The sequence below is a fragment of the Canis lupus genome, chromosome 37 (assembly GCF_048164855.1).
Source record: "Canis lupus baileyi chromosome 37, mCanLup2.hap1, whole genome shotgun sequence".
NCBI classification, from domain to species: domain Eukaryota; kingdom Metazoa; phylum Chordata; class Mammalia; order Carnivora; family Canidae; genus Canis; species Canis lupus.
Genome location: NC_132874.1, coordinates 4,608,471 through 4,631,239, shown reverse-complemented (window position 1 = coordinate 4,631,239; position 22,769 = coordinate 4,608,471).

The window sequence follows — 22,769 nt, the reverse complement described above, 5'->3', positions numbered from 1 at the left end:
GTGCCTGTATTGTTTACCTCAAACTATCCTTTCAACTTTTGTTATCCCATTAAAGGGTTTTTTTGTTTTTCATCACTTAATTCAATAACAACATCTTTTTAATCTGGCCTTTTTTCATGTAATTCATTTTTATTGGAGGCCACCAATATACCAAGCAAGGTGTCAGTTGGGGATACAGGGATGAAGGAGACAAAATTCGAGCAGACAAAGCATTTGCTTTCATGAGTCAAGGGGGACAGACAGGTATCAGACAGGGAGTAAAACAAAATATTTTCTTTTCTTTCAGACCGTATTCAATTGGTATGAGAGAGAAAAAAAAAAAAGAAAGAAAGAAAGAAAAGGAGCTGTGAGAATGTATATGGCATGGGGAAACCTAATCTGATTTGGAGGTCGGGAAAGGCCTCTCTGAAAAAAACGCAAACAACGCCAGCCGGGCACAAACCAAGAATATAATGAAAAGGAAGAGAATGAGGTGAATTTTAATGGAAGACCGAGGCAAGAAGCAGGGCCTTCCAGGCCAGAGCAGGGAGCTGTCATCTCATTATACCTGCAGCAGGGAGACAGAACACTTTAACTGACAAAGGCCCTATCAAATTTGGATTTTAACACAGGTCACTTGGGGGCTGTAAAAGGTGCTGGCACTCAGGGACATCCACTAAGTGACCCAAAGTTCCTCTTTGGTAACATTGGTGCTAGTTAACTAAACATCCCTCAAAATTCCCACTGCCACCATGCCTTTGCACAAGCCCACCCCATGCCTAGGGCATCTATCTGGTTTCCATTTCCTCCCATTCACAGTCACTCCCGTCTTAGGACCCATCTTCAACATCGCCTCTTCAGGAATTCCAACTGGGTTGCATTGCTCTCTTCCTTAGATTCTCTCTCCCTTCCTTCATTCTGTGATACTTCCATATTCAGCTGTTCTAGAATTATTATGTTATCTCACTATAAATTTGTCGCACTCGAAGCTATGACATCTTTGCAATCCCTGCAGCATGTTGCATGTATTTGCACAAATAATATGCTGAGTTGCTTGATGGGATAGAACTTGCTTTTGTCCTCTGTGTGGTTTCTCTTTCCCTAATTTCTGGTGTCCTGAGGCACCGTGCTTTCAAGCTGCTTTGACACTGCTATGTTTCCCTATTTGTAATCGCAAATGTCTTCTTCAATCAACTTCGATGACTCCATTTCAAAGTATTCTGGGTGTCTGGCTGTTGTCCTTGGTGTGCATCTGTGTAATAGCTCTTCTCTCAATTGCTTTAGATGGCCTGTGCCTTTGCTAAATTAATGTCTTCTGTCATTCTTCCTCGGACACCCTGACAAAACCTCGTTGCTGTCCCCTCAGGATGTCTCATCTCCACTCACTAAGCACCTCCCTCTCTGCTGAGCAGTCTCTCATTCTTCACCCATGTCAACGTCTACACAGTCCTCCCTGACATACCGCTTCCAGCCCCCCCTTTTCCCTACACCCCTTTTGAGACTTCCAGCTACACATGGGTCATTGTTATCGAGGCTTCTCTTTATCTTCTCACCTCTTCTGAATCTCACTCATAATTTTCCACTCTGCTCTTCCTCCTCCTCTCAATCACTTGCTTCACTGTTATATATGACTTGATTTGCCTGTTTATCAGAATTTGGGCAAATTCACACTTTAATCACAAAATTCTACCATAATAGTTCAGTAGAACTGTGGGTATTGTAGAAAGGAAATGTTCTGTTTAGGCTCTCAGAGGCCCTTTAGCACCGTGACTTTAACTGCTTCACCTTATGGAAAGGATGCTGTGCGATCCTTCATATCTGGTTTATGAAAAGGCCATTCGTCCTGAAGTCACACTATGATTTCAGACAGTTCTCACTGCCCAGTTCAGCAGAGGGTCTAGTTTGAAACTCAGAGCTTTACAATTGCTACAAAAAATAATGCAAGGATTGAGGACAAGCATTTTTGTTTCCTATGACTTCTTATGGAGCCATGAAAACTAAGTGTTCATCCTCACTTCTGTGGCAAATGGAAAACCATCCAGATCGCATAATACTTGTATGAGTCAGAAATACATCATAAAATCAAATTTGTCATTCCACTTCTGGAAAGATGGAACAAATGTACTTTTCCTAGTTCTCCCACTAGGTACAACTGAAAACCTGGCTATCTTGCAAACTCTATTTAAGCAAGTTTAAGTCTGTTTTTTAATCACTTGCAATGAAAAGAAACCCTCCCGGGGCGCCTGGGTGGCTCAGGTGATTAAGCATCTGCCTTTGGCTCAGGTCATGATCTCCAGGTCCAGGGATCCAGTTGCACTGGGCTCCTTGCTCAGCAGGGAGTCTGCTTCTCCCTTTCCTTCTAACCCTCCCTCCCACTCATGTACTTTCTCTCAAATAAATAAGTAAAATCTTTTTTTAAAGGAAAAATTGGTAACTTGAACTTTATCGAAACAAAAACTTCTTCTCTGCGAAAGACTCTATTAAGATGGGGGGCCCTGGGTGGCTCAGCGACTGAGTGTCTGCCTTCTGCTAAGGGCGTGATCCTGGGATTGAGTCCCACATCAGACTCCCTGCAGGGGGCCTGCTTCTCCCTCTGCCTATGTCTCTGCCTCTCTCTGTGCCTCTCATGAACAAAATATACAATTTTTAAAAAGAAAGAAAGACTCTATTAAGATGGTAAAAAGACAAGCTACAGACTGGAAGAAATATTTGCAAGCCATATTTAGAAGGTTCAAAACTCAGTAAAAAAGAGAAAAGCAATCCAATTAAAACACAGTCAGGAAACACGAAAGTGACATTTCACCAAAGAATATATACAGATGGTAAATAAGCACATAGAGAGTTGTTCAACAATTTTAGTCATTAGGGAAATGTAAATTAAAACTACAATTTAATACTGCTATACACTGTCCAAATAGCTAACATTAAAACAATAGTAACATCAAATGCTAGCAGTGATGTGGAGAAACTCATGCATTGCTGGTGGGGATGTAAAATGGTAAGACCACTCTGGAAACAGTTTGGCAGTTAAAAAAAAAAAAAAAAAAACTAAGCATATAACTACCACAAAACCCAGCAACTGGATTCCTGGGCAATTTATCCCAGGAGAAATGAAGACTCGTGTTTACAGAAAAACCTGCACATGAATATTTATAGCAGCTTCATTAGAAACCACTCAGATGGTCTGTTACACAATGACATGATAATAATATGCCATGAAATAATATTCAATGATAAAAAGAAGCAAACTATTATTATAAGTAATAACCTGGATTAATTTCCAGAGATTATGTTACATGAAGAAAAACAATCCCAAAACATTATATACTATATGATTCTTGACCCATATATAATTTAAGATAATAATATCTTAAGACTCTTGAAATTAAAAAAAATGACAGAAATGGAGATGAGTGGTTGATGGTGGTTATAAGGGGCTCGGCAGTGGAAGGAAGTAGGCGTGGTCATAAAAGGAATAGGAGGGATCCTCGTAGAGATGGATAGGTTCTGCATCTTGACTGTATCAATGTCAATATCCCAGGTGTGATATTATAACACAGTTTTGCAGGATGTTTCCCATTAGGGGACACTGGGTAAAGGGTACTTGAGATCTCTTTGTATTGTTTCTTCTAATTACATGCGACTCCACAGTTATATCCAAAAAATCATTAAAAAATAAAATTTGTATAATTAAGACAAAGTAGTTTCCATTCAAAAGAAAACATTTTTTCATGTACTAAGTACATGCACCTTGCTCATATTATTTCAGATACAGAAGTTCAGCTCATATGAACATTCCTCTACGTAATGCAAATATTCGGTAGCAGAAGCACCAAGCTAGAGCAAATGTGCTTTTGCTGCAGAAGTTGGTTACTCAGAGATTTCAGTGGTTTGAGTGGGAAAAATTAACAAGCTGTATGATTTTAAAACCTTTTGAATGTTACTCAGAAACAAAGGGCTCTTTCCTGATTCCCAAACTGAGCAATTCTATCATGCTTTGGTGTGCAATCTTACCCAGAACATCAGGTCAATCAACAGGACCTTAAAAAGAGGCTTTCTCCTTTCCTCTAACTTTGTGAAATGAAATTTTAAAACACCTATGAATCTATTATTTAAATTATTATTTAGAGAGTCCAATTTTATAAGGCTTCATGCAAGGATAAAAGACTTCTCAAAGCAACAGAACACTGTGCTGTTACGTAACTGTCCCAAAACACCTCTATCATTTTGTTCTTTATTACCTGCTGTTTTTTTTTTTTTCTCTTTTAACACCTCAGTGAGAAACATTTATCTGAGCCATTTGCTTGCTCATATGGAGATTTTTTTTAAAAGAAAAGCTTAAAAAAAAAACGAATCTAAGTAAATTCAGCACCATATCTTGAATCCCTGAACACCATCTTCTTTAGAAAGCTTATGAGCTTAATATTTTTCATGAAAGCTGAAAGCACATTATAAAGCTATGTATTGTCAGTCAAGCATTTCTACCACATTTTGACTTAGTAGGCCTAAGAGTTACCATAGTTACTAATTAACTCCTGTGTTCTGAATGCATTAGATTCCATAGCAAAGAAACTGTTTACATTCCATAAAATGCTTTTGTTCAAAATAAATTAAGAGAATATGCATTAAATCTCATTGCAAATAAAATTAATTCACCTCTTATTAAACTCTTTATTGAAGTTTTTGCATCTAGCCTCATAATTAACAGTCTTTCACCTTTGACTAGCTCCGTCTAAAATACAGCTAAAATATGTCTTTTTTGTTTTTAAAATATAGCATGTTTGTTTTTCTTATCATCTATATTGCTCTGGATTCAGAGTCACATCTCTAGCAAATTTCAATGCATTTTACTATTAAGGTCAATTTTAAATGTCAATGATATTTTGTAAGTGATTTTATCATAATAATTTTTAAAGTATATTCAAATTAGGATAAGAGTATTTCTTCTAGAAAACAACATATAGTTTCTAATTATATAGTATTTGACACAACATGAGAGAATCAATAAAGCTCATCTTTTTTCTAACTTCCATGCAGTACATTGAATTTTCACACATATTTATCTAAAATTAGAAAATTAGGGGATCCCTGGGTGGCTCAGCCGTTTGGTGCCTGCCTTTGGCCCAGGGCGCGATCCTGGAGTCCCGGGATGGAATCCCGCGTCGGGACCCCGGCATGGAGCCTGCTTCTCCCTCTGCCTGTGTCTGCCTCTCTCTGTCTATCGTAAGTAAATAAATAAGTCTTTAAAAAAAATAAAAAATAAAATTAGAAAATTAATTTCTTTTTAAAAATCTGTATTTTGTATCTGTACCCATTTTAAATGTATATAGTGACAGTATTATAAAGTTGCTAAAAATAAAAATAGAAAGAACTTAAATATCTTTTATCCTTACAGTAGTTATACTGTTTTAACATTTAAAAATCCTAAATGTCAACAAATAACTGTTTATGAAGATACAATTTTACAATGATTTTTATCCATTGGTTATTCATTTAAATTTGGTTAACACATTATCCAAATAATCATATCCTTTCATAACATTGCTATAATATAAATCAGAGAAAAATAAAAACAATGTTTTCACAATAACTAATATACATCTTGTAAAATAAATCCTACACCTATCTCTGAGTGATATAAATTTCACATGTTAATATTGAGACAAACAAGAAGTATTTAATAGAAAAAAACACCTTAATGTCTTACATTGGAAGACTTAGAAACACCTCAAATCCATACAACTACCATCATTATCTTTCCCATTAAACCTGTTTTATTGTAGTATTTCTTTATTAATTTAGGGAATCTCACCTACCCACTCAAGCCCAAATCTAGAAGTGATGTCTTCTTTTTTTTTAATTTAAATTCAATTAGCCAACATATAGTCCATCATTAGTTTCAGATGTAGAGTTCAGTAATTCATCAGTTGCATAGAATACCCAGTGCTCATCATATCATGCATCCTCCTTCATGCCCATCACCCAGTTACCCCACCTCTCCACCCCACCCCCTCCAGCAACCCTCAGTTTGTTTCCTAGAGTTGAGTCTCTCTCTCGTGGTTTGTTTTCCTCTCTTATGACTTCCCATTCAATTTTCCCCTCTTTGACATATGATCTTCTGACTGTTTCTTATATTCCACATATGAGTGAAACCATATGACAATTGTCTTTCTCTGATTGACTTATTCCACTCAGCATAACACCCTCTAGTTCCATTCATGTCAATGTAAATATATTCATCCTTTCTGATGGCTGAGTAATTAGAAATGATTTCTTCTATCTAACCATTCCCTCCTTCCAACACCCAACCCACCATACCCACACCCATCCAATGGGTAACAAATGCCTTAAAGAGCTTTCTCCCATCATATTCTCTCCATTCCCTGTTCCCATTGTCTTAGTTCAGATTTGTTATCTCCCTCTCTCTCTGTCTCAAATAGAATAGTCTCCTAACTGTTCTCCCCACCTCCAAATCGGTCCTTCACAAACTCATTCATCATATTATTCTTCAGTCTCATTTATATCCTATCACTTCACTGCTTAAGAGCCTTCTATTCATTAGTGGATTTATTAAATTAATACTTACTGAGGTCTATAATGATCAGCACTTACAAATGCTAGGTCAGCAATGAGAAGATACCGTGCACCATCCTTGTCATCCTCAGACACATTTAGAGTTCCTCCATGGTCCCATAAAGCCTTCCTCTGTGTCATCTCTCTTTGCTGCACTCCCTCATGCATGAACCCACCCTTTACAATTGCTGTAGGTCCCCAGAAACCAGCCTTCTGACTAACATGAGTTAGATGATTAGTAAGATTATAATGACTAACTCAAAGAAAAATTACGTATAGTCAAAAGGAGATAACAGAGATGAAAACTGATACATGATAGAAAATGCTTCAAATGGGGGTACAAATTAAGTCACAGAGGAATTTAAAGGAAAGAGTGAAGAATAGCTCCAAGGAACTCTTTCCCAAAGCCCTGGATAATTCCAACCCCTGGTGATCTGGGGAGAATCTTAGTAGAAACTCTGAACTACAAGACAAAGACCAAAAACTTTGTGATAAACAAAATTGCAAAACTCTTTTATTCTCTACTATGATCTCTATTTTATTCCTTTACACTCCATTCAACCAAGAATCCATACTCTCTGATATTACTCCCAAATTTCATGCTTTCTCCAACCCTGCTTTTTCGCACATGCTTCCTTGCACATGCTCAGCCTTAGCTCCTCACTCCTTATGCACGCAGAGATTTCCTTTTCCTTTTCAAGGCTCAGCTCAGATGTCAGCTCTCCAGTGAAGAGTTCCAGCCACATGCAAAGGAAATCGGGGTTACTTTTTCTGTACTTTCATATTTTACATATAAAACTGGGCTTTTCAAATACATAATGGAATTCCAAATTAGTGAAGTTATGGGGACACAAATAGTCTAATGCACTGGTGGGAGTACAAATTGGAATGATCTCATTTGGAAGACAATTTGGCAATCTCTCATGAAAATGCACCTGCTTGCTTATTTCTTTTCTTCTTTCTCTTGAATTCTCCCTCTCTAACAAAAAAATTTGAGCAGTGAAAAGACAAAGATATAGCTTGAAAAGTGTTATTTCAGTCTCACTAATAATATTAAAAATACTATAACTCAAATATAAAGGAATGCTTAAATAAATTGGGGAATGTTTAAATGATAAAATGGGGCAATAAAGAGCCAATCAAAGAATATCTAATTGCATGAGGAAAATATCATTAACATTAAGGAAGCAAATCAGAATATAAAATTTTATAAACAATTTTCTTTTTAAATATTAAAAATATGTGTATTAAAAAGATTTAATGATATATGTCAAAATGCTATAGTAGTTATTGTCAGATAACATGTTTGTGGGTAAACTGTATTTTTTCTCTTCCTATAGTTTCCAGTGACTACATATTAGGTTAAATAATAAAAAATTATATGATATATTTATATTTTTAAATAAATTTATTGAATTAGCAGACTGGTAGGCTGAACTAATCTATCCATCCATCTGTCTATTCATCCATCATTGTAAAAGGTCATTCCAATGCTTTTGTGCAGACATAACCTTAGTTTTGCCTTGTTTGTGCCCAAATCACTGAAATGAATGGTTCTGGGGTCTTCAGTCCTGGCTTATCAGTCAGAGAAAGATTGTCTCCAGATAGGGATAGCATGCTTTAAGAAATTGGACACAGAAGAGAAAATTGTGAGCTCTCATAAATGCATGCACATTGCATAAACTTTGAAAGCTTGCGCCACCACAGAAGTCGAATTGTGACTTGCTAATGGCCTTCAGAAATAAGATATTCATTATCTCCAGGTCATACTGACATTTTACTTATTATTGGAAAAGAAACTCACTTTCAAAAAGCCACAGAAAAAAAATCACTTTAGAAAAACTTTATTAAATTCTATGTAAAACCAATTTCCCCTAACTTATATTGATTTTTTTTTCTTTCACTTTGTTGATTATTCTTAGGGACATTTTGGGATAGAGGTTGGTATGTTTAAAGCACAGAAGAAAATGTTACAAAGTCCCTTGAATAGTGATCTTGGGTAAGACATTTTTTTTCATTGATACCCAGAGTTCTTGAGCTATAAAATTAGGATAACATCCCATCCCCATCCTATTGATAAGAGAATCCTAAAGATTTTTTAATTGTAAAAATGGATGAGATGTAGGTAAGATTTATCAATGATTTTTTATTGAAAACCATTTTATAATCATTATACTGGAAGGAGAAGAAAAGGTAACAATGAACATTTTTGCTCCCATCATAGAACATAATTCCAGCGCAGTTTCCAGATGCTATTAGTCTGAGAACGTATTATTTAAGTACTGAACTTTTAGTCACTTGGATGCAAAGAAGTTTGAAAAACTATCACCATTTTGACTGAAACTATTCTTTCTTTTTCCTTGAGGCCATCAGCAATTATCTATAATCCACACCTTCAATAGAAAGATCTTGCAGAAAAGCTGCCAAAGGCATGCACAGAAGCATTTCTTGCTAAAAAGCAGCAGAGCAGTCAACTTCTTTCCATGATCGCTCCATTATCACACTGATTATGAAAAAGAGAGATAAAAGGAAAAAGAATTTCTCTATCTCTTTCTTTCTGTCTGTCTCTCTTTATAGGCTGAGCAACTTCTAGAGAGAATTCTTCAGCAAGCTTACAAAGAGGGAAAATAATAACTTTACAAGTCTTGGTGTCACTCATAAAAAAGTGAAATTCTTGTGTTTTTCAGCATTATATCACTTAAGGCAGTTGAAAGTTTTGTTCATTGCTCTAGACATTATTTTCTTTTGCTAGCTATCATTTTCATAGGTAGAGCACTAATGCATGATGTCTGAGAAAAAAAAATCCATACAATTCTTGCCTCCAGCCAACAAACCTCACAAATCTTCAAACTGATTTTCAAATTAAAGTGGTTTATCTCCCAGAGATTCATTCTCCAGAAACGGAGCCTCAAATCTGGGTCTGTGAAAGAACATGGACTCATAGAGGTAGAGCATGGCTCATTTCTTCCTGCCCATGTGGTTTCTCTGAAGATACTAGCCCAAAGCTTTGGTAAAACTGAAACATACACTGTCACTGGAGTCCTCGGTCTTCCAGCAATAGGGCAAAAGGATAAAGAGAAACACAATCTAGCATAATAGTCAGAACTGAAGGTTGCAACACTTGCTTGCTGTGTGACTCATGGCTGTTCATTCACCTTCTCTGTTAGCAGTTCCCCGTGTATAAAATAAAGGAGACACATTGCTTAATGCTTTCCAAACTCAATAGGGAATTGGATCAAATAGCAAATTCCATTTCATGAAGCCCTTTGAGGTCTTTCAGAATAGTAAATCTCTAAGTACAAAGTATCATGAAAAGTAGAATGACAGCTTAGCAGTCACCTGGAAGGGTATAGAAGGAAGAAGTGTGTGGTTTTCTTTTTCTGAGAATGTTGTACGAACTGAGGCTTTCAATAGAGACAAAGGGTATGCTTTTGTAGTGAGAAAACCAAAGGCGAAGCCATTGGATTTTCATTTTATAAATCACGAATTAGGCATCCACAGAGCTGCAGGTGTTAGCAGTAAAGGAAGCAAATACTGCATCAGTCACTTTAAAATTCCAAACCTCGGACAGGGGAATGGAGACTTTAATGTTTTGTTTGTGGTTTGTTTTGTTTTTGCAAATGGCTTTCACTGGGTTTCTTTGAGCTGTGAGAGATTTTTAAATGAAGAAAACATGCCTCTATGGGCAAAAGCTTGCTCTCTTTACCACACACACACACACACACACACACACTCACACACACACAAACACACCCCAACTCACTCCTTCTTCCCCCTATACATGACTCATTTCACATTTCGTTCTAGAGATACCTACTACATGACAGTTAAAAATATGTTCAGAGTCCCAGTCTTATGTAGAGGAGAGATGATAATTCATAATAAGAATCGACCATTTCCTCTTCCAGCAACCATGACAGACATTACTAAGCAATCAGAGAAAGTATGGCCAGGCAACTACTGTCAATGGTCCAGATTGGCACCAGGTTGAAACACATTTTCCATTCCTATTGTAATGAAAAGGGCACTGGGTTTAGGTCAGACATCCTGAGATCTTTTTTAAGTTTTTATTTAAATTCTAGTTAGTTAACATACTGTAATATTGGTTTCAGGAGGAGAATTTAGTGACTTGACTCATCACTTACATTCAATGCCCAGTGCTCATCACAACAGATGCCCTCCTTAATGCCCATCACCCATCTAGCCCATCCCCACCCAGTTCCATCAGCCCTCAGTTTGTTTTGCCTCCCTCTCCTTTTTTCCTTTCTCCTATGTTCATCTGTTTTGTTTCTTAAATGCTGTATTATACTTTAGTGAGCCACATAATCTCCCAGGCCTCAATATTTCCTGCAAAAATGAGAGTCTAACTAAGTGAACTCCAAGTCTACAACCTGCTCCTGTTATTTGTGATTTGAATATATACATATGTTTGTTTGAATCACACTACCAGAAAATATACCCCCAGCACCAACATGTATATTCACATTAATGTATGATATTCTACAACTGCAGTTTCAGGTTTTTATCCATACGACACTCCTCCCCCAGTCAAAAAAAAAAAGAAGAAGAATCCTTTCAGATAGGCAAAATATTAAAATGAACTGATCATTTATGATCCACTTTGAATGAGTTTATCAGATCCTTTCTAATTAAAGAGCACATCTACACTTATCTTTTTCACTCTCCCTTTTCCTACTAATTAAAAAAGTAATTAGATCAATTAATTGTTTTAGTTACAAAATCAGAAATTACTGTGTATTTATAGCAGTCCTGGTCATTGGAGAGATTTCCTTCAGAAAATTATGAAATCTTTTTAACCTAATGACTATTTTTCTCCTCATAATTTAATACTTATTCCCATCTCCCTGAAAGTAATGATCATTGACATAGAAAGAGCACACTAAAGCCTACACAAATAGACTATGGTGTTTCAGTGGTAGAGCATTTCATTTGTAGTATCGGTCCTTATCTACATATATTAACTGAAAAAAATCAGATTTTATATTGTATGAGAAAAGAATAAGATACAGATCATCAGAGAGGGATGGCAATTTCAAGTATTAAAGAAATAGCAGTATAAGGAAAAATATTACAGAAGGGCACTCGTGATTGTCAACTCAATCTTCAAAGAGAAATGAATTAATCAAGGAGATGAAATCATGAGCATGGTTACCAGGTCTCACCTTCAGGAAAGAATCAGACTAGCAATCAGGAAATGATATTCTCTGTATGGCCACGGGCAAGCTGTTTCATCACTGAAGCCCACTGCGTGCATTTCAGAATGATAACATGAGGAATACTGTCACATACCCTATAAGAATCTATAAGACAGTATGCTGATATGTAACATTTAATATTATATAATTATTTATAAATACATATTAATGAAACTGACCTGTTTCTCAATGTTGAGAGTAGATGATTTCAGAGGTTAGATATTTACACTTTTAGACACTCAACCCCTTTAGATCCAGTGAATGAATTGATTAGTCCTCCTATTACTTATAAATAGTAAAATATATATATATATATGTTTTTCTCAGTTCCCTAGAGCTGCCATAACAAAGTGCCACAAACCTTGTGTTTATAAACAACAGAAATGTATTCTCACAGTTAGGATATCAAAGCCTGAAATGTACGTGTGGGCAAAGCTGCTTCCTACTCTGGGTCTAGAGGGAGTCTGCTCCATGAATCTCTCCTAGCTTCTGTTGTTTGCTGGCAATCCTTGGTGTTCCTTGGTTAATGGCAATGTAACTCCAATCTGTCTGTTGTCGCATGGTGTTCTGTGTGTGTGTGTGTGTGTGTGTGTGTGTGTAATCTCTTCTTTTTATTTAAATCTATCTATAGTAACAAAAACCTGACAAGTTAGTGAGACAGCTAACTGAGATCATGCACTAATCAGTAGAGAAGTGTGGATTCAAGTATAAATCTGTCTGATTGCAAAGACTGTGTTTTTAACTACCACTGGATACTTTTATACTTATCTAGTCAGTCACAATTTCAAGTATCGCCAAAAAAGGAGGGGGGATAGAATGTGCTGGAATGGGAAGATAATGGGAATGTAACCACTTGCATAGCAACTCTTGCAACAGTGTGGATTCAATAAAATTATACTCAAAGCTTTCCCTTTCTGAAACATTAAAACCAGAAAATAGGCCAATGTTCATTACTGGCATGGGTAAAACGTACTATTTGCAAGCAAACATCATGGCAGCTATTAGCTGAAAAACAGACTTTAAACTCCATGAGTACAAGGGACTATTTAGTTTAACACCATAGCTCCAGGTTCTGGCACTCCATCTTCAGCTCTGCCAAATAACAGCTAAATACCTAACATTTTGTGAGAATTTACTAGGAGCCAGATACTGTAATATATACATTCCTGACATTATTTCATTTTATCTTTCATGTGGATGCTGTGAGGGCTGTTATCCCTCTTTGTACAGTAGGAAAGACAGGGTTAGAAAAAGATAAGTTAATGTCCAAGCTTATAAAGCTTAGAAGTGGTGCCAGGTGGGTATCAAGCCTGGACTGATCAATTACTAATCTTCACACTTTGGGTAACATAAAGGGCAGCGCACATTCACCAGCTGTCCAGACATACCACTAACAATTAAGTCCTTCCAGAATAGTTGGGAATCTTGGATATGGCAGGAACCACGGACAACTGCCTAGTGTCATCATTGAGAATGACAGTAAGTGGAAGGCTAATGACTTTGGACCCAGATTTTTCTCCACAGAGCCATTAGCCCTGCAAGCAACCCATGAAGGACAGAAATTTTTGACATAGGCATTTTGAATTCCTAAGAGAACCATCTACCCAGAAAACATAACCAAAAATGCAGATTCTGTTTCATTAATAAGAACATTTTTGAGTCTTCAAGTAAACAGATTCTTTCAAGTCTGCTATACACAAGTATCTGGCTTTCTCAGAAAACTGGCTCTTCACATTTGGGAAGCATGCCTTGAAGAAGGTTGATTAAAACAGAAATAAAAGAACAACTGGTAATATCAGTAATCCTGATGATCATACAGCAGATGGTAGCCTCTTAACAGAGACAGTCAAAACAGCATGCCACATGTCCCCCAGATCATCTTAAACGGAGCAGAACTAGCTACCACAAGCAGAGAGGCTTTGGTGGTACACAGGCATGATCGGAGCAGCATCCCTTTCTGACTCTCCACATTGAGTTCTTCTTCATTCACCTTTCTGCTAACAAAGCATATCACCCACGTTATACGTGATGATGGGCAAATTCTCTCTATTTTATAGATCAACTCATTAGACACATTCCCTCTAAGTATCACTGCATTTACAGCTAGGAGATAATGTAATCATCACAATGATAGCTAAAATTCATTGAGTGTTTACTACGTACTAGACTACCATCGACCGTGTACACAGTATTATATTCTGTGCCAACATTCATATTATCCATTTAGTCTTCAAAACAACCCAGTGATATTAATACAATGACAATCCCTGTTCTACAGAGGAGGAAAGTGGAGATTGCAATGGTTAAGTCACTTGCATAAAATCAAACCCAAGTTTGATGCTCTTACTCCTTTGCATTATCTCTTAAGCCCTACACTCCACTTAATTAGTCCCAGTTAGGCAGGGGCTACTCAGCAACAGATAACGTTGGAGGCACAGAGGAGGGGCGCAGAGCAAACTCTGCAATCTTGACATCATACGACTTCTGTATCAGACAGAGGGGGTGACAATATCCAGCCCAGACAAGGAGACCTGAACGGAGAGATTGATGACAGAGGCATTGGCTGATTTGATGGATAACAGGAAGCCCATGCTCACAAAGACAAGCAGCAGAGAGAAACGAAGGCCAAAGGAAAGAAATGGATGGAAAGAAAGAAGGAAAGAAAATAATATTCCTGAAGCCAGGAAAACAGGAACCACAGAGGAGTTACAGCCGTACAAAGTCAAGGCGCTAGAGTGAGAAAAAGAGCAGGGACAAAACACCCTGATCTCACGCTCTCCTTTTGGTCCCCCAATAATTCACCAGTGTTTCTCATTAGCACAGACCCAGCTGAAAGCCATTCACCAATGGAGCCGAGGTGATACAGTCTTTAAAAGCCAAGCTCTTGAGGAACACAACACAGCATAGACAGTGGAAAATGGATCCATGGAAGCACAGCAGCACCTTTGTACATAAAGGATCTGGAGATCGTTCTCCCCACTCTATGCTGAGATTGATGTCAAAGGTAAATAATCTGATAAGTGATCAAATACAGTTATCAATTTTCGGTTTGTGGTCTTCAAAAATTACCATACCTTGCTGCCCTCCACAATTTCCACCCCCTTAGATATGCCCTTATGTTAACTAAATGCCATAGGTTAGCATTATTTCAAAAGGATCAAAAATATGCCTGCAGCAGAAGGAATCTTCCAGCCTTGAAAATGTCACCCTATAATCACTGGGCTGCGTTCTTCCTGAGACTGCTGCCCGTTGTTTCCACCTTTCCAATGTGGATGGTAGAAACTCATTCATTTTTCAACTTTCAGAAACCCCAGAAATCTAGCTCTACAAAAATGATGTTGGGTATAGTGGTACAATCATAGCAGGAATGTGAAGACTACATGGAATAAAGAGCTGTATAAGGAGGTGTGGGTGGACGGAGATGGAGAGGGAGAAATAATGTTAGAAACAGCCTAAAGAAAGTGATACATACCAAACTGTGACATAATCCAGTGTGGGTCTCCTGATGCTGCTAGAAACCATGATAAACCCAATGAGAGTGATAGGAGAATGTTTGAGGAATTGGTCTACCAAGATTCAAGGCAATGGATATTTAAATAGTGTTCTCATTTTCAGGAGATTTTAAAAAATAGTTCAAATCAGTACTTACTATTTTGCTTAGTAGTCAAGCATTTTAAGCTAAACGGGGCAATAAATCAGTCCCTGAGACAGGTATTCAATTAACTAGTGTGTTTCTAGAATATCCTCAACAGTGATAGATTAAGAAAAAATAATGTCACTTTATTTGATCATGTCAGGCTTTTCCTTAATCTTGAGAATGGCCCAAAGTAAGTTTTCATTGGTAAACCTAAATTTCATGGAACAATAGAACTGGGTAAATAAACAAAGCAAAGCAAATCACCATTTGTAATATTACTTATTTCATTAGTCGAACACCTCTTAGGGAAACACTGGGAGCTATGCGTTGAAATTACAGATGCCAACTTGGCTTTAATCCATTAGGCTTTCTTCAATAGAAAATTAATTACGTTGCCATTCCACAATTCTCTCTCGAAACACTTATGCAGGTGTCAAGGATGCATTTGACACAATTCAGAGCCCCATAAATGCCTTTAACTAAAACATTTAAAATGTGGTGCACAAGTGGAGAAATGCTGTGGATTAAAATGCATATAAATGAAAGTAGCAAAATGAGAGTGAGAAGCAAAAAACATCAAATATACTTGGGAATTTACATTATGGCTATTCCAAGGATATATATGTTGTTATTTCCCACCACCCCTTGATTTAGATTTTCCTGTTAATGTTGAGATATTTTCTCTTTTTTTCAAGATATTTTCTAATAGATATTTGAAAAAACATTTGAAGACTAATGTGCCAATGCTCTTTCTTACTCCAAGATTCCATAGCAAATCTACAGTAATTTATTGCTTCCACATCATATACCATGTTTATATTTTATAAACTGTCTCAGAGGAGAAAATATCCATTTTTAATTTTCAAATTATCGTTCACAATCCAGTGCCCTTCCTTCTGAACTTGTTTCTCCTGCTATAAAGCCCTATGTATATTCCCAGGTCGAGACTGCTAAAGGAAAAGAATTTCTAGGAATTTGCTAGCTCTCTGTGACAATTAATTTTGAAATGTAGCATTATTTTTCAGCTGCAATTGTTCTAGCATATATCACAAAGAAACACCAATAAAATAAAATAAAATAAAAGCTCCCTGAGTCCATTGCTATACCCTCCTCAGATCTTCTTTGTAATGCCAAGCTTTAAAACAAAAGTCCAAACCTTTCTTTAAAATGCAGATTTTCAATCTGATGCTACTTTTAAAAGTCAGGTATAGTGTGGCAGGCATAGAGAATGTTTAATGTTTTATGAAGCAGTGTGGTATCTCTTGCCTCAGAGGACCCTTCCAGCAATCTTTTATTTATTTATTTATTTTAGAGACAAGGATAGAGCATGAGCAGGAGGGGCAGAGAGACAGACAGAGAGAATCTCACGCAGACTCCACGCTGAGCAACTAACTCCACACTGGGAGCCCAACCCAGGACTCAATCTCAGGATCCCGAGATCATGACCAGAGCAGAAACCAAGAGTCAGACACTTAACCGACTGAGCCACCCAGGAGCCCCCATTCCAGCAATCTTAAAACACAGAAATGGCAGGTGGAATGATCTCACTTTGCATTTGAGGAACTGAGGCTTAGCAAGGTGAATAACTTGTCTGTTTAGTCAACCAGGCTGTGGTGGAGACCACACGAGACACAATACGGGGTACCCATAAGATGGTTTCCTGGCAGAATGGAGCTCAATTTGGCAGACAAAAGGACTCCAGGCACCTTGCCTCCTTGAATCATGAAGAAATTCAGTAGTCAAACTCTAAGATTTATGTCTGGTTAGGCCACTGATGTGTGATCTCACCCTGAGAAATCAACTTGACCTCTTTGCTGAACTAGATGCAAAATAACTATAGTAAGGGTGGATTTCTCAAAAGTAGTATGCAAAATATTATAGATTTGTTATATTTCATCCATGCAGAGGAAAATGCTACGTCCATTACAGAATAAGACTAGGTTGGGGCACCTGGGTGGCTCAGTCTATTGAGTAACTGCCTCTTGGTTTTAGCTCAGGTAGAGATCGCATGGGTTCAGATTGAGCCCTGAGTCAGGTTCCATGTTCAGTGAGAGTCCGCTTGAAGATTGTCTCCTTTTTCCCCTCCCCCTAGTCATGCTTGCACTCTCTCTCAAATAAATAAATAAATAATTTTTTTAAAAAAGACTAGGTTAGATATGAGGTGCCTGGATGGCTCAGTCGGTTACATGTCCCACTCCTGATTTTGGCTCAGGTCATGAACTCAGGGTGGTCAGATCAAGCCCTGTGTCAGGCTTCACACACTCAGTGAGAAGCTGCTTGAGATTCTCTCTCCCTCTGCCCCTCCCCCCACTCTAGTCTCTCAAATAAGTAAATAAATCTTTAAAAAATAAAAGAAGACTAAGTTAGATGGCAATAAATCTTAAAGCAGGGTAGTTGGAGACATTGATCAAGAATGGCTTTCTTAGGAATGCCTGGGTGGCTCAGCAGTTAAGCAGCTGCCTCTGGTGCAGGGTGTGATCCTGGAGCCCTAGGATCGAGTCCCACATCAGGCTCCCTGCATGGATCCTGCTTCTCCTTCTGCCTGTGTCCCTGCTTCTCTCCCTCTGTGTCTCTCATAAATAAATAAATAAAATCTTTAAAAAAATGGCTTTCTTAAAAAGATATATAACATCAAATATTTACAGCATTGGTAAATGCATTTCAAGGACTGGCATCATTATGATAGCCTTCCCTCTGAAAATGCTAATGCTAACAATGACAGGAAAAATTCAAAGATGCTTCTGAATCTACTGATTTCATTGAAAATGACAAAAAAACAAAACTGCAAAACATTCTAGAAAAAAAAAAAAAAACAGAAGGCAAGATTTCAAAGGATATTCTGATTGTCCAAGTCAATGCTTCCTGCTCAGCATGGCTAACCATGTGGGATATTCATTATCATCTCTTCCTATTATCCTCTCCACACCAACCAATTATTTACCAGATGAAACAATCTCCATTATACATCGAGAAAAGCATTTGGCTGCCCTGTGTTTTTGTCTAATTCTAGGTGGGTACAGTTATAAAAAGACAATTTAGTATGTGTAGAATAGAATTCATTTCTGATGGGTTATAGATTATTACTGGCTTCAGAGCCTTTGCCAGTAATAGAGAGTGGATGATTTTGCTGAAGACCATAGGAAATGATTTATGAATGATGCTGGCAGAAAAGACCAGGGCTGGTCCCCCAACTGCAGGTTTCCCCCACTATCTGAAAGTAGAGCGCTCCTGTGAAAGCTTTTGTAAGTGAAACGGCATAAAGCGATGAAGCAGTTACTATTAATTTATATGGAAAAATTTTTGAGCATTCCCAGATTCATCCTGCCAACAGATACACAAAATAACTTGAGATAAAGGACAGATGCTTACAGACACAGTTCAAAGCAATGGCAGCTTGATGCTGAGACGCTGAATCCAGTTCCTGGGGAAGACCTTGGCAGGGCTACTCTTTCTTCTCAGGCTGCACACTGCCTCTCTAAGGGCTTGCTGCAACACAGATGCTAAGGACTATTTTTCCTTTTTATCATAAAAGTGAAAATCCTCTTCAGATTCCTTTCAGTTAGTGAAAACCAGTACTAATATAGATCTGTCGTAAAAGCAAAGTGGGGGATACCTGTGATCAAATTCCAAAGCACCTTAACAATGGATGCCCTTCCAGTCATAGGAAGCTGATTAGTCAAAAACAACACCTAGTTTTCAGATAGCCTTAAAAGAAACCACAAAATAAAAATTATCTATTATCTAAAAAGTGATTTCTTAATGCGACAAAAACCCCAAGGTTACGTTCAATACAAATAAATACATAAAGTCCACCATAAATTTGCATAATTTGTGGAGGAACTTTAATATATGTTTAAAATAGGAAATGACCTCTTCTGAAGAGATACTATAATTATCCAGCTAGTTTCATAGTGACTCTCCACTTCATTACATGATCTGAGAAGCATTTATTCTGTCCATTTGTTTCATATAAATTTCATTGTGTTGAGAATATGTAGATAGTCTTTTTGGGATACTTTGTATGTTATAAACAAAACTATGTCCAGAGCAGTGTTTGGTTAACTAGGAGCTCTAATCTATCAGTGAAGGCATCAGAGGAAAACCTGCTCAGAGCTGGCAACAGAGCTACCCATATAGACAGTGCAGCAATCATGCACTGCAGCACCCACCTCTTACCTGCTTTAAGCCTGAACATGCCACCACATGCCCACTTCCTTTCAACCTCAAGTACAATAAATGGAAAACATCATCACTGTCATCTCAAACAACCCAAAGAACATCAGGGGAAAGAACAAGGTTGGGTCCCTTTGTGACCGTTACTAAACTGCATCCAAGCCTGGAGGAGATCATCTTCCCCCAATTTTTATTATCAGAGTGAGAAGGTCTAGTACAAATCATCTGTGTAAGAAGAAGCTCCGAGGGAAAACTGGAGGGCTGTGAAGGGCAATGAAGTATTGAACAAGTGAGCATCCATGAAGACCACTATGACGGGCTTTAGGAGCTTCGCAGTGAGCATCCCGTCCCCGCCCCGCCCAGGGCTGCATTTTCTCTTTAGCTGTGATGTGAGATCGGCTAAACCCTCACTCTTCATTCCACAGTGAATGCCTCTGTGAGTAGAGCAACTAAAAGCAGCTTTGGAAAACTATAGAAATGAATTGAATCTCCAACTGTTCCGGGGCAATAATCACATCTTTTGTGCTACATTCTGTTATAATTAAACAATTCCCCACTGGTGTCACATTGAGCTAATATGCTCTTTACCCAGAGGCCGCTAAAGGCTGATATTAAACATCCAGTAATGAGACAGCTTTGCCCTCTTACTGTCAGAATTATTTTTAATATGTCAGATAAGATGAACCCATTATGAAAATATTTCATTTTGGACTTCCTCCAAAAAATGCATAGTGCTTCCAAATATATTCCTTCAAATCCTCTCCACATTGCTTGAGGAAGGATAGGTAGGGTTGCTGCTATTCCTGTTCATATCAAAGTAGAAGGGAGGACTGAATTTTGGGGGACTGATTTGAGCATTTTGATGCCATTGCCTGGTCAGTTCACATAATCAAGCATTTGAATTAAGCCATATCCGCCAAATCAGATCCATGTGCCTGCAATTGGTAAACCAGGAAGGAGCTCTCTATCCTGGGGAAGAAACATAGGACACATCATTATTAGTTGTGAGACGTATTGCAGAATACTTGTTACTCACAAAAGTTAAAAATATAAAAGAGCATAAATGTTTTGTTCTTTTCATTAATTGGAGCAGATTCTAAATTATCTTAACAGTCACCCTGTCTGATGTCTCCCCTAGAAAGAAAAGGTTGGCATTCCAGATGATATAACAGAAATTTGTAGAATTATCAATAGCAATCTTCATATACTTGAAGGCCAGGGGGAAAAGTTAAAAACCATGAATTTAAATTTAATTATTAGGCTGGATTCATCTATTTACACAATTAAAACAATCAGTTGTTCATTTGAAAGATCAGACTCTATCCTAATTCCTACAGACTGCCACAAGGCAAACTAAAATCCCATAACCCATGGTCATGGAATGAGGAAATGGTGGATTCCAAACATGGTAAGATTTTTTTTCACAGTGATGTGCTTTAAACTCGAATATGCAAAAAAATAATAAATAAATAAATAAATAAATAAATACTCGAATATGCTGTTTAGCAGCTCAGGGTCTGGAGCAATCCATCACCCTTCTAACTAGCTTTATAATTTTAGGGACATGACTTGGCCTCTCCAGGCTTCAGTTATCAGTTATTACTTCAGTTATTATTGTAAACTGGGCACTAAAAACCAGTATTTATTTCGCAGTGTTTTATGAAGACAAATTGAGTCAGTATTTGTAAAGTGTTATACAGTGTGTAGCCCATAACAGGTGCTCAATAAAGTCAAGTTGTTGCAATTATTCTTTAATTTGGTCAGTCATCAAAATCACCAGGGACATTTGGAAAATTTCTTCCTGTTCCCTTCATATTTACTGTAGAGTACATCAGGTTTAATCCAAGTAATTTATTTAATAAAAGTTCTTTAAGGGAGTCTCCTGATCAACTGAGTCTTAATACTATTTTTATAGTAACAAATCCTAATAATTATTTCAAGAAGTTAAGCTTCTAAGAAACCATTTATTCAAAAATATTTGTTTTCATACACATTACTCCACCAATCTGCATTTATTTATATGCATATGTCTGTTCACTAAATCTAATCTATGTTAACTACCCACCATAATAGTTTATTATAATTATTTCCATTATACTGAAAGAAACCATTTAAGGCAGACAATATATCTTAGTGAAGCTAAAACAGAGTTGATGAAAATATATATCCAAATAAAATCTCACCACCTACGAGATGCTGATTCACTAAATGTTCATTATTTCTGGGGCGCCTGGGTGGCTCAGTTGGTTAAGTATCTGCCTTCAGCTCTGGTAAGGATCCCAGGACTCTGAGATTGAGCCCCTGGACTCAGCAGGGATTCTGCTTCTCCCTCTCCCACTGCCCTTCCCCCTGGCTTGTGCTCGCTCTCTCTCCCTCTCAAATAAAAATAAAATCATTTTTTAAATGTTCATTATTTCTATGATTTTCCTATCTTCTTACTAATGAGATTGTGACCTTCCTTCTAAATGGTAACTGCTAGCTCACTTAACCATATGTAGTATATACATTCTGAACACAGAAATTTCATAAGTGAATGTAGCCAATAATAGTTAATTTATTAAAGAAACTTATAAAGAAAAGCATTGAAAGCAGAGAAGCAACCTCCTTGTTGCAAATTGGGCTTTAAGGTACCAAATCAAGTAACAGGCAATACTGCTCCCTCAATGTACGATTTCTTGTTACCCACAGTCCCCAGCCACGTGTGCACCACAAATTGCTTTCTAAAAGTAATAACACAGAAGACAAACATTATTCATTTAGACCTAAAATCTATTGGGGACTTTCAGGGGTTTAGATGCTGTAGCCTGCAGCAGACAAGATAAGAAATACTTCAATAAAGATGTACTCAAAGGACTGTTTCCCTTTTCACTAGGGAAAGGATTATATGAAATATTACCTAAAATTATCTTTGGAAAATTCTTCTAATATATACAGACAGATGCATATAGACAGATGACCCCCTCTTTTTTTCCCAGGCAAACACCATAATTAGAGATCTTATCAGAATAGTTACCCCTTTCCACACATTTTGGTGGAAAGAGAATAGATTTAGTAAAAGAGACACCTTCTCTCAATCCCTAAATCCTTCACTGACCTCTCAAGTGACCCCCTGCATGGTGATTAGTCTCCCCTAACTTGAGTTTTTTCACATGCAAAACAGAGAATTATTACAAGGATTAAATCTGATAATG